This window comes from Falco cherrug, chromosome 5, assembly GCF_023634085.1.
Source record: "Falco cherrug isolate bFalChe1 chromosome 5, bFalChe1.pri, whole genome shotgun sequence".
NCBI lineage: Eukaryota > Metazoa > Chordata > Aves > Falconiformes > Falconidae > Falco > Falco cherrug.
Genome location: NC_073701.1, coordinates 93,541,177 through 93,557,641, shown reverse-complemented (window position 1 = coordinate 93,557,641; position 16,465 = coordinate 93,541,177).

Here is a 16,465-nt window from a genome sequence, read left to right as displayed (position 1 = left end):
AGCAAGAGTCAAGTTGAAGTTGGTTCAGTCAGATTAAGCTTGCTTTTTGCTTAGCATGGTAAATGTTGATCTGCATCGATCATCAAGTTGTGTTCAGCAATCCTCTCAATTCCTCAGGACCGCTACATTCAAACAGACTTTGTGCAGAAATCTTCAAACAAACCCAAAACCCCCAATCCAAACAAAACAAAACTTTCATCAATTCCAACTCCCTAACGTTTGGAGATTGTATTAAGATATTTTTAGATCTGTGGGTGAAAAATTGGCACAGTGGCGCAGAACATCATCACAGATGAATTATCTTATATGTCTGATTTATTATTTTTTTTTGTCTGCTTGCAATTTCAGATTTTCCGGAAAGGAAATTGGTTCAGTATGTCTTCCAAACATTCTTGCTACTTGACACAGTGCTTTGCAAAGAATGATGAAAACACAGTCTATGCCATAGGAGGCAGATGATTAAAAAGAAAAGAAGCTTTGATCTGTTACTTCTGTGTCATTCAAGAGTAATACCACTGTAAATAGTACTAAGATGTTACAAGAGTGTATATGAAATCAGAATATGTTACAAATATCAGAGGTAGAGACATCAAGGAGCAATGAGAAAAAGGGAAAGAGATAAATGTAAAAAGAACTTTTGAGATAGACTAATGTTAGCACAAAGCAGATTAGTAGTTCTTAAGGTGGTGGGAGAAAAGATTCTGTTTAGTAGTATAGCATGTTCCAAAATAGAAATATTTTTGTGGCTACAATTTAAACTTGGTAAAATAGATTCATTAGAGCTATTTGTTCATCTATGTAAGTGCTTTGTGAGCCATGTAATTTTAAAAAAAGCTTGATATTAAATATATCTTGAACCTATGAGTTAGTAAGATCTATCCGATAAGTCACGTATACCTAATTGCATACCCGTAGTTTAAACCAAGCCTCATCATTGCTGTTGGGGCAATGCACAGGACCTTAACGAGCTGTAGGTGAAACCCCAGGATGAGTTGTGGAGTTTATGTTTGCTTTACAGAGTCCATGCTGACTACCCAAACATCCCAGCTATTTCTGCAAAGCGGTGTTGGGGTATGCTTCCAACAGAAACCAGCCTAATGGGTATTTTCTAGGGTAACAGAGAGAGCGGCGTGTACTAATCAGCTGCCACTTTCTGAAACTCATTATAGTTCAACAGCTACATTGGTAACTGATTCCAAATCTTCAGCTGCTGTTTCTGAAATGCTGAACTGCATTTCAGTCTTTTTCATCTTGTTAGCAGCTCCATCTTCATCATGGCACAGGCCAACAAATGCCCAGATACAAAGTTAAATTTCCACTAGTAGATATGGGAAGCATCCTTTCTTTTTCTTTTTTAAATCTGCAGATCCATTTTTCCAGAAAATACAGTTCTTGATTTTTTATTCCTAATCCTATTAATCAAGTGAAATATTTTTCCCACTGCTTATTCCAACAATTTAAGGAAGTGATCATGAATAATTTTTGCTGGCAACACACATTCCTTGAAAACAGAAGTTACTGTCCATATGCCTTTGCAGTAAAATATGTCTACCTTACAGAAAATAGGAAATTAATCTTTTTCATCTTCTCACATTGAGCAAATCTCACATAACAAAATATTTAAAGAGGTACATTGGAACAGGATCTTGTTGAAGTAATCCCTTCCAGGAGGAAGTGATCATTACCTTGAGGCCACCCCCTTTATAGAAATACCTATATAGATTTCCAGATATATATATATGTGGAATATATACATATATATTACACACACACACGCATGCATGCACATTTCCACAAAGAAATCTACAGGTACAAATGGCTTATATCACAAGCACATATAGGCACAAAAGTTCAAGGGGACAAGGCACTCCCCCAGATTATAATAGCAATGATGGTAGCGAACCTCATTCTAAATATGTTATACTTCCTGCATACTCTAACTTTTTGTAAAACTCCATCCTCATACACGCTTAGGCAATGTTGGCTGCTCTAAGCGACATAGTTTAACACTAGCAAACGTATGCAGGCAGAGTATGAAATTATTGAAGGGGATTCAAGGAAAGAATGGGCTATACTATACAGAAAATGTGGAGAAGTAGGGGAGACATGCAGAATTATTCACAAGGTGAAAAGGGGAAACTATTTCAGGCACTGTGTTTCAGAGACAATTCAGAGAAATATTTTAACAGTCTGATTTGATAAATAACATCAAGCATACACACATAAAAAGCACACTAAAAAAACATACTCAAACATACTCCTGGAAGAAGATGTATTTTGGACTTTCATACCTCAAACAGCCACACATACGTTAGTAATTACATATGCATTCTCAAGTTCATATGCGTTCTGCTGTGTTTTGGAGGTTTATCTGATGAACTCACTGTGAAAAGAAGGTTTCATATAGGCACTGGGATCTGATAACATCACTAACAACAAAAAGCAATTCTTACAAATCAGTTCCAGTTACTTCTGAGCTCCAAACATTAACTAAAGACTGTTTAAAGAGGCTCCTGAGAAGCAGAAATGCTTTCCAGCTGTAAAATCTAATATAGAAGATACAGCTCAATGCCCCAGGCTGTCAGCTGGGAAAGCTCAGGTCAGAATTTAGGGAAGCCTAACCATAACCTTCAGATAATGGGTAAAAGTCACAGCTTCAAGAAATGAACAGGATCATCTCATCAATGCAAACAGGGCAGGCAATGCTTCAACAGTAGCTGAACACTTGTCTCCTAAGGCAAGACAGGGCACGGAAGGAAAGGCCAAGGAAGTCCCTAGACACAGGAGGGAATGCGGTTTGTTGTGATTCTTTTGTTCTATGCGTTGGAACGTACCATCTTCTTCTAATCGCATACATTTAGCTTGATTCTTCATACAGTTGTTTATGACACACACTCATCTCAGGAATGGGAATGGAAAAAGAAACACCGGATATTGGTACTGCAAATTTGCGTAAGAAAAAATACTCAGGTGTAATGCATTTAGGATATGGGTGAAAGAGAAATTCTTGTCAAGATGTGCAGTGACATAACATCTAGATTAATTTTGTCTAAGAAATTAATAAACTAATCTGTTTCGGTTATTCAGCAAGAAAGATGACTTTTCCCCAAGACAACCTGGGTTCATAAAGAATTAATGTCTGTGACTCTTTCTGTGAAAACAATAACCATGAATAGTTTTACACAATTTTTATAAAAGACGATTCAGCACAAACAGTGGAGTAATTATTGCCTTCCTCTATCTGTCTTTTAAAAAATAAATATAGTCAATCTTAACCTGTAATAGGTCGAGCACATTTGCAGAGTGGGACTGAGAAACAGCCAGTTTGGAACATTCTGCTATAACTGCAAAATTAAAACACAAATGCACCGGTTTTTCTTTAAAAAGCACAGGAAAGAAACTAGGGCTTACAGCACTGCAGTTACATTTTCCATACAGGATTTCTAATACCCACAAAGCTCTTACCAGCTACTATTATTTCTAACAAACACCAAAGCAACGTGTAGCCTTTTTCACTTAGTGATAATGGATTAAGTCTAATTCCTACACAACAGCAAAGATAATTGGGAAAATCACCACATACAGTTCACCAGCTCAAAGAATGATGAAGATAAGGTGAAACTAAGAGACTCTGATCACAGTATCAAAAAACCTCAAACGAATTGCTAAGAGACAAGCAAAGGTGCAGAGTGAAACAAAGACATGATTAAAGGGTGTATTAACAATGGCCAAGAAAAAATGGCCTATTAACTAACCATTTACCTACCTAACATTTACCTAGGAGACTGACTACCTATTTCATGAGAAACATTTAACCTATGAATTAATGCCTGCTTCAGTTCTGTGGCAACATGACGACGCCTAAGGAAAAAAAGGTATTTCGAAAAGCTGTCGGTTTCCACTTCTAGGACATGGGGATGTAGATCAGAGCAGAGCAGGTACGTTGTTCCTGCTACCCTTCTGCTTGAAAAATCACTAGAAGTTGAAACCAGCTTTTCTAGAACACTGACAGAGAAGAAAGGTTTGATCAATAAATTTCTTAAGGCTGGACAAGATACATGAAAGCTTATGGGCATGTTTTGTGAAAGAACACTGAGAATAGAAGGCTGAAGCTTGAGCAAGTTTTGGAGCAGCTTCTGTTCATCTGTGTAGGACTGCAGAAAACCCACTCCTCTCTCAGACTCTTTCTGAAAAATTCTTATTAAGTAGGAATTTTAACTGCAACTAACATTCTTGATCTGTTCCTGTATAGCAATGTGAAAGTTTATATATTAAGTTCTGATTTGGATAGCTACTTAGGAAAAATAGCATATTTCCATATTGCAATGTTTAACTTTGTTTTTTCTCCATCTACTCATAAATATTATTTACTACTGGTATTATAATTGCTTTATTGTAACTAAACCAACCAAACAGCAAATAAAGTTTTCTATTTCACTTGTTAAACTCCTGAATTCATGAAGCTGTGGTCTGATTTCCTCCAAAGACAAACAGGCTTGAAACAGTAATTCATGTCCTGTAGTAACTGTGCTTTATGCTTTTCATATGCTGCCTGCAGGCACAGCGAATAGGAATAAAAATGGGAACACAACACCAACAAATCTTGTTCTGTTCTCTGTATCTATGCTTTTAGCTCCCACACTTTGATTATTTGTTACAGCTCCTACAGCTCTGGGAAATGACAGACTCACAAATATGCTGAAAACAGCAGCCCTCCTCCCTTCAGGGTCTCGTTCTCAGGGCGAACGGAAGAATTGCAGAACCAGCGTGCCGTTCCCTTCCCACCTCAGAGACTGAGATCAGTGGCCCATGGAAAATTTCATACCAAGGAGGTCACAGGCAGGAGTTACTAGGAAGTCAAATGACAACGGTGGATGAAGATACATAATTTTGTCAACTAACTTTTGACATTCTATTAGTATATTGTATCACTGTCCTCTATATCACTTTGTTTCTTACAGCAAAGAAGGAAAGATCCTTCCTATAAAAGCAAAGTGATTCTATATCCTGCATTGCCTTTTCCCCTCTTACTAACCAGTGGGCATGAAAGTTCTCCAAGTAAGCTCCTTTCTGCAAATGAGGGAAATGTTCCATCACCTCCCATACCAACTGGAAACTGGATGGGCATCGAGAATGCAGAAAACAGCTAGCGTTCTGCATATACTTAATACTGAACCTATCGTTATCTTCTCAAAATGGAAGTTTCCAAGGAAACAAGAAGAAAAGAGGATATGAGAAATGTAAATGTGAAAGAGCAAAAAAGAAAAAAAGTGGTATTATTTTTTTAATTTACATATACATGTACACTTATTAAATTGCAATTATGATCCATAGGCTTATCATTTCATTCATTTATTGACAGTAATAGCTACTTGGATTACCAAGATCAAGCTTCAGTCGTGCTAACAACTGCATATTCACAAAGGAATTCCTGTTCCACAAGATGTATTCTCTAAATAAATAAATTTAAATAAATCTCCTTCTACGACAAGGTGAGCCACCCAGTGGACAAGGGAAATGCTGTGGGTGGTGTCTACCTGGACACTGACACCGTCTCCCACAGCATCTCCCGGAGAACCTGGCTGCTCCTGGCCGGGCCGGGCGCTCTGCGCGGGGTTAGGAGCTGCCTGGAGCGAGCCCAGAGCGCGGTGGGGAATGGAGCTACATCCCGCTGGCGCCGGGCACAGGGGGTGTCCCCAGGGCTTGGTGGCGGGGCCAGACCTGTTCAACATCTTCACCGAGGGCGCAGACGAGGGGATGGAGCGCACCCTCCGTCAGTTGGCAGAGGACACCAAGCTGGGCAGGAGCGTCGATCTGCCGGGGGGGCAGGGGGCTCTGCAGGGGGCTGGGCAGGCCAGGCCGAGGGGCTGAGGCCACTTGGATGGGGTTCAACAGGGCTCTGTGCCGGGCCCTGCCCTGGGTCACACCAGCCCCAGGCAGCTGCAGGCGGGGGGCAGGGGCTGGGTTGCTGCTGGTGGGAAAGGGCCTGGAGGGGTGGTCAGTGGCCGGCTGGGCACGAGCCCCCAGTGTGCCCAGGTGGCCAAGACGGCCAGCAGCAGCCTGGCCTGTATCAGAAACAGTGTGGCCAGCAGGACCAGGGCAGTGACCGTCCTCCTATACCCGGCACTGGTGGGGCCGCACCTGGAATGCCACGTTCAGCTTGCGGCCCCTCACTGCAAGAGAGACACCGAGGGGCTGGAGCGTGTCCAGAGACGAGTAGGGGGCTGGGGAAGGGGCTGGGGCACAAGGCTGACGGGGAGCATCTGAGGGCACTGGGGGGGTTGAGGCTGGGGGGGTGCTCAGGGGGGACCTTCTCACTCCCTACAGCTGCCTGACAGAGGCTGTAGGCAGGGGGGGTTGCTCTTTTCTCCCAGGTAACAAGCAACAGGACAAGAGCAAATGGCCTCAAGCTGCACTAGGGGAGGTTTAGATTGGATATTAGGAGACATTTCTTCACTGAAAGGGTGCCCAAGCATTGGGCTGCCCAGGGAGGTGGTAGAATCACCATCCCTGGAGGTGTTTTGAAAACACATAGATGCTGCGCTTAAGCGACATGGTTAGTGGTGGGCTTGGCGTGCTGGGTTAATGGTTGGGCTTGATGATCTCAAAGGTCTTTTCCAACCTACATGATTCCATGATTCTAAACAGACAATATAGACAATAAGAAGCATCAGCCCCATGTTGACCTAACTGAAAAAGATAATGATAATAAAATCAAATAAATTGTTAAAATCATAGACAAAATCTGTATCAGTCAGGAACAGGACACAGATCTCCTTAGACTGTAGTTAACTGGCATAAAGACTGTGAGACAACCGCACGAACTGCAGGGTCCCTGCTTGAAAACGGCTTCCCCAGAAATTTACAGTGTACCTATAGCTTTATTGTTTATTGTGATAACATAGTGTATTTTCACAGAGGTGTCTGGTTTTGCACTTTCTTAAGAAAGTCTCCAAACTATTTTGACTAATTTTGTTTTTCTAATCACCCTTTGTTACGGCCTGTAAACAGATCCCTAGCTCCAAACATAATTTAAATATATTGGGCTGCAAGTTCAAAATAATAATAATAAAAATACCACCAAAAACCCAAAACCGTAAGGAAGGAAAATTGAATTTCAGATAGTCTTTACTTACTACTAGACAAGGACTGTTCATCCAGCTTTGAGCAGAATAGTGGAGTAGATGGCCTACTGCAGTTCCTTCAAACCTGAATTACCCTATTACAAGATTCTTGGTTTTGGGTATGTTTTCAGAAGTCCCTTATGATTTAATTTACATGGAATATCTTATTACTGGCTTCCTTCAGACTGAGTGGAAAGTCAATGGCTTTGTGACCTGTAAAATCACTCTCAATGTATTGTTGGAAATGATTTTAATCAGTTCTCTGGGATGTACATCTTATTTTTCTTGGATGAAAGCCCATGATTAGGAAACAAAAAAAAAAAAAAGACATGGACCTGGAGGAATAAAGACTCAAAGTCTAAAACTCATAACAGAAGAATGAGAATTCTTAGCCTGTACAAACTGCTTTTCATGTGTGGCTCTCAAAGTACACGGCAATGAGAATTCTTTAACCACTGTGCATGAAGCCAAAAAAAACCCACAACAAAACAGGTTTATTAATGTGCAGACTTCCCTCAAACACTGCATTTTGGTGCAGTTTACACTGTATACAAAAAAGTTATTTAAGCTATTATTAGCAGCAGAACATATATTAGTGCAATTGTATATGACTTTACCTTATCAGGAAATGCATAACTAAAAGCAGCAAAAGCTATAGTTCAGATGGCTACTTAATTACTTGCTATGAATAGATCAATAAACAGCTTTGATTCTGATTTGTTTGAATATGTTAATTGAGCAATTTATCCCTGAGCAGGAATGATTTTGCAAAATGCCATGATCCCCAAGAGACAAAAAGGTGCAAACAGTTGAGCTGCTGCACTATTTTCTGAATTTTCTGTTCTCTCTGATGCAATTTTATACAAAAGGGCTAGTCTATTCTAAGTGGTTGATTGAACATCTGAAAGTTGTAACAGAAATGGTTCAACCTAGAAAAGCACCGGTGGTCAAGGCCACAAATGTTATCCTGACCCCAGGAAATCTATAGAGGTTTTACCATTGGCTTCAATACAACCAGGATTCCGCTTCCTGAGGAATACAAAAATGTAGTTGTTTTTTTTTTTATTTGCTTGTGTGGGCACCATAATGGAAAAATTTATATAGAAAGCTCTGTGGTGGAAGAAGCCATATGAGCACTTGGAGCGGTGCTGTGAGATGAATAAGGTGTCATATTTAGCAAATAAGGCAATCCTCCGGGGTGGGGAAAAAAACAAAACAAAACAAAACAGAAAGGTATGTAAAATTAGTTCCTTAGCTTAGAAGCTACAGACTGAAACCAAGAATACATAGCTTAGAAAGAAAATGTATTGGCCTCTTCCCTATGAACACACAAGTCATTGCTGTACTATATGTACAAACTATTACAGGTGTTATGCGAACACTGCGGTGCAATTTTTTGTTACTGTCTAGCTTAAAATGCTTTGTTGTTTCTTTCTCTCACTTAAAGAAAAAAAAAAAGAAAAAACAAACAAAACCCCCCCACAAACAACCCATCTCAGAATATCTCCAGAAACCTACTTTCCAGCCCAAAAAGCTGGCTTAGAAGGAGTTTCTAAGACAATTTATCTTTCCATATAAAAGGTGAAAATGTGGAAAGGTATCTGCAAAATACACCCAACCATTTATAAGAAGCTTAAAAATGCAAATAGCTGGAACTGACTATTCCTTAAAGAAATCTTCATTAAGTTATTATTTTGTGTGCTGCTTAATTGGTCCTTTAAATCTAGAAGCTAGGGCAAACACCTGCAATTACAGTATATATTTCTTTTATTATAATATAAATACATCCTAACAAGTACAATTTGGTCCTGAAATAATAGTCTTATACATTTAGAGGAGAATCTAGAATCTAACCCTGTACTCCGTGCAAACGACGAGCTTTCTGTGAAAATTATCTCCAACTCTGTCCCCAGGTGAATTCAACTTCTAAACACCTGCCAAAGATACATCCATATACTACTTTTTTGAAACATATGCAAGAGGGGAGCTTGTATCCATCAGCAGAATCTAATCACAATACTTCCAGTTTATTAACATGATTCAGGATCCTATATGTTAAGGCCCAAGGAAGAAGAAATCATTTTCCACTTGCAGAGTCTTTGTGCTACACTAAATTAAGCAAAATAATAGCAACAGAGACAAACCATGCATTAGAAATAGTCCACAAACAGCAGGGAGGAGAGAAGGCATAACAAGCATTACAGTATCTATTAACTAACGGAATGCTTATGGAAATAGGGATAACATGCACATGCATGCCAAATGAATCCTTATCTATAGCACCGTAAGAAAATATACCAAAATAAATCCATGAGGGAAAGCAGTTTAAAATGTAAGACTGTAAGCATACAGCCATTAGTTTCATCTGAAATGCATTTTAATCGCTCCCATCACAATGAACTCATTTCACATCCATGAAAATGTGTTCTGTGTTTCCACTTATAACCCAGTCTTTGATCAGTACCATTAAGGATTTATATAACATCAAATGCTATCATACACCATTAGAGCATAGAAGAAGTACTGGGTGCGTATTAAAAGAGCTTCTAAAACTGAATTCCATCTTTGGCATCCCTCTTGGCCTGTGTCCCTGCTGCTCCTCTCTGTGGCTCTGTGCCTTTCCTGTGCCACGCTGCAAGGGATGGCTTTTCCAGCTGAACCGAGGGATGCACCAGCCTGCTCCTGGCTACACATGTGCCTTGTCTTAATGCTTGTGAACATGTGCTTCAAAGCAGCTTCAGAAGAATAAAGTCCTGTTTCTACTTGTAACCTTTCTGATTTGTGTCCTTGAAAGTGTTTACTGAGCCAAGAAACCCCTGGCATTTTAGGGATGATACTATAAAACAATGAAACTATGAAACAGTCTCATTGTTATTGAACTCATGGTGAGAACAAGGAATGGAATGGAATGGGAGTAGACTAGTTGTGTTGCAAGGTACCTACAGCAGCCATCTCATTGAACTGTCTGATGACTTCAGGGATGAGTAAAAGCAAAGCATGGTGTTATATAATGGTATTATATATTAATGGGCATTATCCAAATGCTTCTTAATCACTGAAAGGAATGGGGTAATGTCCACTTGGCCAGGAAGCCTGTTCAAGGGTTTAACCACCCTCTTTGTGTTGTCAACGTAGCTTTGAGCCATTCCCAGGCATCCTGGCACCGGGCACCAGGGGGAACAGCTCAGCACCTCCTTCTCCATGTCCCTTCCTCAGGCAGCCGTAGAGATCACCCGTGTCACCCCACAGCTGCCTTCTCTCCAAACTAGACAAACGCAGAGTCCTCAGCCACGCCACAAAGGACATGGGACATGCCTTCTAGCCCTTCACCAGCTTTGGTGCCCTACTTTGGGCACAACCAAGGACCTTAACAGCCTTCCTAAATGGGGGGGGGGGGGGGGGGGGGGGGGGGGAGGGGGCTGCACACAATGCTCAAGGTGAGGCCGCCCCAGCACTAAACGCAGCGGGATGATCACCCTTTGGACGGGCCGGTGACGCTGTGCTTGGTGCACCCCAGGTGGGGTTTGCCCCCGTGGCTGCCCGGGCACACTGCTGACTGCTGCTGAGCCTCCTGTCAGCCAGCACCCCCAGAGCCCTTCCCGCAGGGCTGCTCTCCCGCCACTCCTCTCCCAAGCTGTACTTGTGGCCGGCTTTACTCCCTCCCAGGTGCGGGATCCGGCATTTGGTCTTGTTATATTTCATGCCACTGATGATTGCCCATTGCCCCCGTCTATCCAGAGCGCTCTGCAAATCCTGCATCCACGTCACTGATACAAATATTGAAGAGAACTGGCCCCAGAACTGAGCCCCGAGAAACACCGCTGGTGACTGGTCACCAGTCAGGTATTGCCCCGTGCACTACTAACTCCTTGAGCCATTCATCCAGCCTTTCACCCCATGCGCTGTGTACCTTGTTGTTGAGGGGTTTTGTGCCTTTTTTTCTCTTTCTTTTTCCTTTTTTCTTTTCCTTCTCCTCTTCCTCCTCCTCTCCTCCCCTCCATTCCCTTTCCCTTTCCTTGTCTTCTCCTGTCTTTTTATTGTGCTTCTTAACTAGTGGACAAGTCTATTGAAGAAGTACAACGAAACTTTGGCCCATTGAATTAATTGGGGAATATTTGTGTGTTCACTGGTTTCTTTCTGCATGTAATTTTAATGTGTGCATGTTTGGAATTGTTCAGATAGTATAGAAGAAATAAATATAAGTTGTCGTGCAATTTTCAGAGCTGCATTTGGAAGTCTGCAAGCAGATGGATTTCTGTAGCTACACAGTATGCAATGAAGTCAGTAGTCTTCATAAAGTTTCAGTGTTTGGTTAATGGATTTCATCTTCTGTAGCGGATATTTGAAGTTAAACAATGAGGATAATTTGTCATAGTGTGGGAAATTCTAAAACTGAATATTGAAGTGTGAATAAATACATGTCTGTTGGGCAAGAAAAACTTCAGAGACCTCTTGGATGTCATTAGTTCAATTTGATCCATAGATAATTTAATGTTCTTGTGTTTACAGAGAACTCTAGAAATCAGAAGGTTGCCTGATTATAAAAGATGGTATCATTTGTTTCTCTTGCTCAAGGAAGTCAACGTTCTATTTGTTAAATATGGGGAAAGCTAATGAAATAAATAGGAAACTTGTTAATATTTAGATAGCTTCCATTACAGTCAGTACTTCCACTTGAGACTTATATGTTTTATTCCAGATGTCATCTTTTTATATTATGATGGAGAAATCCTTTAAAGCGCTATGTAAAACATAGTCAAACAGCTAAACGTCCAGCAAAGCTGCATGAAATGCAACTGTACTTGCCTAGAGAAAAGATGATGTATGTGTAAAGAGTAGTCATGGAGGGAGGCCGAAGTGCAGGCCCAGACCGAATACGCTGGAGCATTTGGGGAAGCTTTTGCAGTAATCCACTTGATCACATGTGGGACCTTGCCTGATCCAGCATAGTATTCTCTATAATCCCTATACATACATGCATGTAAACACAGACACACAGAGGTATTCACAACTTGAACTGTATTTGTAACCAACCTGAAATACTGCAGCAAAAGTTCATTCTGGTGAACCATTAATATAGTATTTTCCAGCTTTGGGCTCTAACCATAGTTACAATGTTAACACAACAAACTAAACGTTTTGCTATCTGCTGTCCTAGCTTTTTGCTATCTTTTTTGCTACCCTCATGAACATGTCAGAACCCAGAGCTCCTATAGGGGGACAGTAAGAGGACCCTGCCTAGTGTAAAGCTGTGCAGCTACTGCGCATGCTTGCAGCCGTGAGCCCTGGGTGCCCGTTGATGGTAATGCTTCCTTGGATGGAAACATTTAGCACACTGGCACAAAGGGCAGGGAACCTTCGGCGCCCAGGTGCTGGATCATTGCCGCAAGGTTCTGACTTTTGCTGGAGAGGCATTCCCTGATGAGCAGCAATAAAAAGAAGCGGACGATGTGGATGAGATCTTCACAGGGCTCATGGCATCTCCCTCCTGCAGCTTCCAGCGGAGCTCTCGGTTAGTCCTGCTCAGCTGCTACATCTCCTCCATTTCTTTCTCAATGTATTCTTGAAGATACACATTCTCCTCTGACAATGGCCTGGAGAGAGAAGGACAACATGGTGGCATTAACGCAGCCAGCACTACACAAGAGGCATGGCCAGGCAGGACCCCGAGCACCTCAGTCCCATCCCATCCACCTGCCCTCAGGGCTGCAACTGAGCTGCCCAAGCTGGGGCACAGATGGTTCTCTTCACTGCTGGGCTAAAGAGGGATCTCCACAAGTCACAGCTGCCCCCCATGCCTGACTGCGCCTCTGGCTGTGCCTGTGTCTTTGCTCTACACCCCTCCGAGGCAGCCCAGCTGCCAAAGCTTAGATGGGCTTTTGACCCAGCAAGGGCCTGGGTCAGTGGGCACTTGTGCCCCCTGCACGTGCCGCTCCTTGGCCAGTCCTTCTGTTTCTGCACCAAGAAGACAAGGGGCTTCAGAGATCCAACCAACATGGTCTGCCACAGCAATGGCACCTCTGCAGGTGACCACTAAGCAGCACAAAGTGCAGGTGGGCTCCTTAAATCCTGCTTTCTCCCCAGCTTCAATGCCTGGCTCCAGCCACCTTTGCCCTGTGGCATTTCACAACCCAGAGGTGCTTGCAATGCTGCCTCATTTTTTTCTCCAAAGCAGCACAGCAGCTAGAGCAGTCCCCAGAGGGGGACAGTCCTGAGTTTGAGGCCCTCTTCTGTCTGACTCAGGATGAAAAGCCAAAGTCCCAACTCTGTGGACAGCTGTAACTCTCACCCTTGTTTCTCAACCCTGCCACCAAAGCTGTGCCGTGAGCCGAAGAGCATTTGTGGAGTGGCAGAGCAAGAGCAAAGAGGTGAGAGAGAGCAGCTGCATCCCTGACTTTTCCAACTAGCTGCTCCTGCACAGAAAGGGAAAGGAGTATGTGCTCTCCGTGCGTTTTTAGCTGATGTCCTGATGTGGGATGCAGCTCAGCTTCGAGGCCTTCCCTCTCCTCTGTCATTGAGGCTGTTACAGATTTGCTAATAAGTTAATATTGATTGACTTTATTGGATTGATTCTTTGATTTTATAAAATCATTTTATAAAATAGAAATATAGAAGGATGTAGGACAAGGTTTCAAGGGCAAGAGTCCAAGTACTGATAGCCTGATGAACAGAGACTTGTTAGAACTTGTAGGGCACAAGCCCTGGGAGCAAAGGAACAAGCTAACTGCAGACCCCTGAGCCGCTACAGTTGAGGAGGCAAGCAGACGGACAGAGAAACAAGTAGCCAGATAAGGGAACGGATGGCGCCGATATGTAATTAAGAAAGCCGTGTAGAAAGAAACTCCCTAACTTTGGAATAGAAATTATTGCTATGTCAAGATAAACTAATAAGTTCCTATTGTTCTAACGGCGTGCCTTAAATATCAACCAATCAGTGTTTTTTACGCTTAAGATTTAACCAATCAGTGTGTAATATGTAGAAGGTAGAAACGTATATAATTGTAAGAAAATCACTAATAAATGGACATTTGCTTGCATCAAGCTGCCTCCCGTCTCTTCATTCGCCGCAGAAGGATAAGAAATATATTTTAATGAAACTTACAGTTATATAGTAAAAGCTGCTATGAGATCCTCTGTACATCCCGTACCAAGGCCAGAAGAAGGGGCTAGAATCATTGTTAAAACTTAGGTAATAACTTTAGGGTTTGAAAGGTTTCTTTGTATTTGACCAGTCTTCTGTATGTAGAAAGTGTATTGAAATGTCAGAATATGAGATTAATGGAAACTGGGAAGAGTCGACTGGCACAGCTTGTAGTTGCCTGCCAAGAAATCGTGAACTTTAGTAGCAGGGAATTCCGGCAGGGGGAGATCGCGACCACCGACTCACATACCACCTACCCAAATCGTACCCCAGACCCATTTCTAGACCTTTCTAAGCTCTACTGCGCAGAATCGGATATAGGAGGAGAGTATGTTAATGATTTACGGGAAATATCATGGTTATGCATGAATACTTAATGAATATGTATGAATAAGTTCTATATATGGTGTCTGATTTTGAGACCTGGTGTGCGTTATCGTGAGAAGACTCACTCACGCACCCGGCCGTTAATAAAGAAGTGTCTGCTTATCTACATCACATTGGTGTCGATAAGTTCTTCATTCCGAGATTTTGGTAACAGTTTTGGCGACCCAGATGGGACCTCGCTGAAGGAGACCGGAGGAGTCGGGGACCTGATCGGTTCCAGCTGGCACCGAGGATTTCTCGGGGATACCCATCGATCCCCGATCCGTAAGGCTCTTCGCGACGTTCCCTGGATTTTTGGTAAGACACTTCTTTTTCTAACTGCAGTAAGTGGGTTAGAGTCCCACTAAAGTAAGTGCACTGGAGGAAGTGGGTTGGAGTCCCATTAGAGTAAGTGTATGGTAAGGAGTGGGATGGAGTCCCACCAGTGGGTTTGAGTCCCACTGAGTAAGTCTGCCTGTCAGACGCAGTGAAAGCTGCGCAGGGTAGGACTAAGAGTCTGCCCGTAAGACATAAGTGAAAGCTATTGCAGGGTTGGACAAAAGTGGAAACAAAAGAAACTATATGCTATAGTGTTCTCTAAGGTAGTGCCTCTAACAAGAAGTTAGGAGGGGGTTTTCTTTGGATACGGAATTGTTTATTGTGTCTGTGTATTGAGAAGAAAATTAAGAAGTGTATAATATTGTGTTTTATGTCTTTGTTTAAAGTAATTGTGGAAAAGTGTGAGTGTGGCTGTAAGGGTGAGACATGCAATTGAGCGCGAAAGCGAGTGTGGAATGTGGATCCGCGGATCGGAGTGACAGAGTTGAATAATTGTGTAATGTACTGTGAGTGATTACACCATGGCAACTAAGTTAACTAGGTTGTTTAAAAGTAAAAGCATGGGTAATCTTGCTGTAAATGACAAAATCCCGAAAAATTCTTTGTTGGGATGTTTATTGGCACATTGGGGAAATTTATATGATGATCTGCAAAAGAGCCAGATGATTGAGTACTGTAATAATTTGAGTATTGTAATAATTGGTGGCCTTTGTGTATATTGGATGATCAGGAAAAGTGGCCCACGAATGGGACACTGAATTATAATACTATTCTGCAGTTAATGCTGTATTGTAAAAGAGAAGGGAAATGGAATAAAATGCCAAATGTGGATTTGTTCTTTTACTTAAGCCAAAGAAAGGATTGGCAGGATGAATGTAAGCTAACTATTAGAGATAATTTGGTAATGGCTATAACTTCTGATAATAAGAAAGTGGAAAAAAAAATGTTGTTCAACTTGTGAGATTGGGAGTGGATACAAGAGAGACATTTTTTGTATTAAATACCTGTAAAGGAAAAATTGGAACAAAACCAGGCCATTCCTGCAACCCCTGGATTTGAAATTTGGAAATAAGATAATTACACATGAATTCTTGTATGTACCAGAATGTCCGATACCCTTCTTAGGAAGAGATTTGTTATCCAAATTAAATGCACAACTTGTTTTTGACGAAGGAGAACTTTTCTTGAAAATACCTGAGTCAAAAACGGGAGAAATCTTGATGATACAAGAAAGAGTAAAGGAACAAGAAATTCCACCCGAGGTGGATTTGGCAGTGATCCCTACTGTATGGGAAACAGATATTCCTGGTAAATCGAAACTAGCAGAGCCTGTTAAAATAGATTTGAAGGAAGGCGCAGGAACAGTGAGAATTAAACAATATCCAATCAAATCAGAAGTGAGACAGGAATTGAAGAAATTGATTGGTAAATTTTTGGAGTATAAAATTTTGGAAGAATGTGAATCTGAGTATAAGACTCCTATTTTACCAGTCAG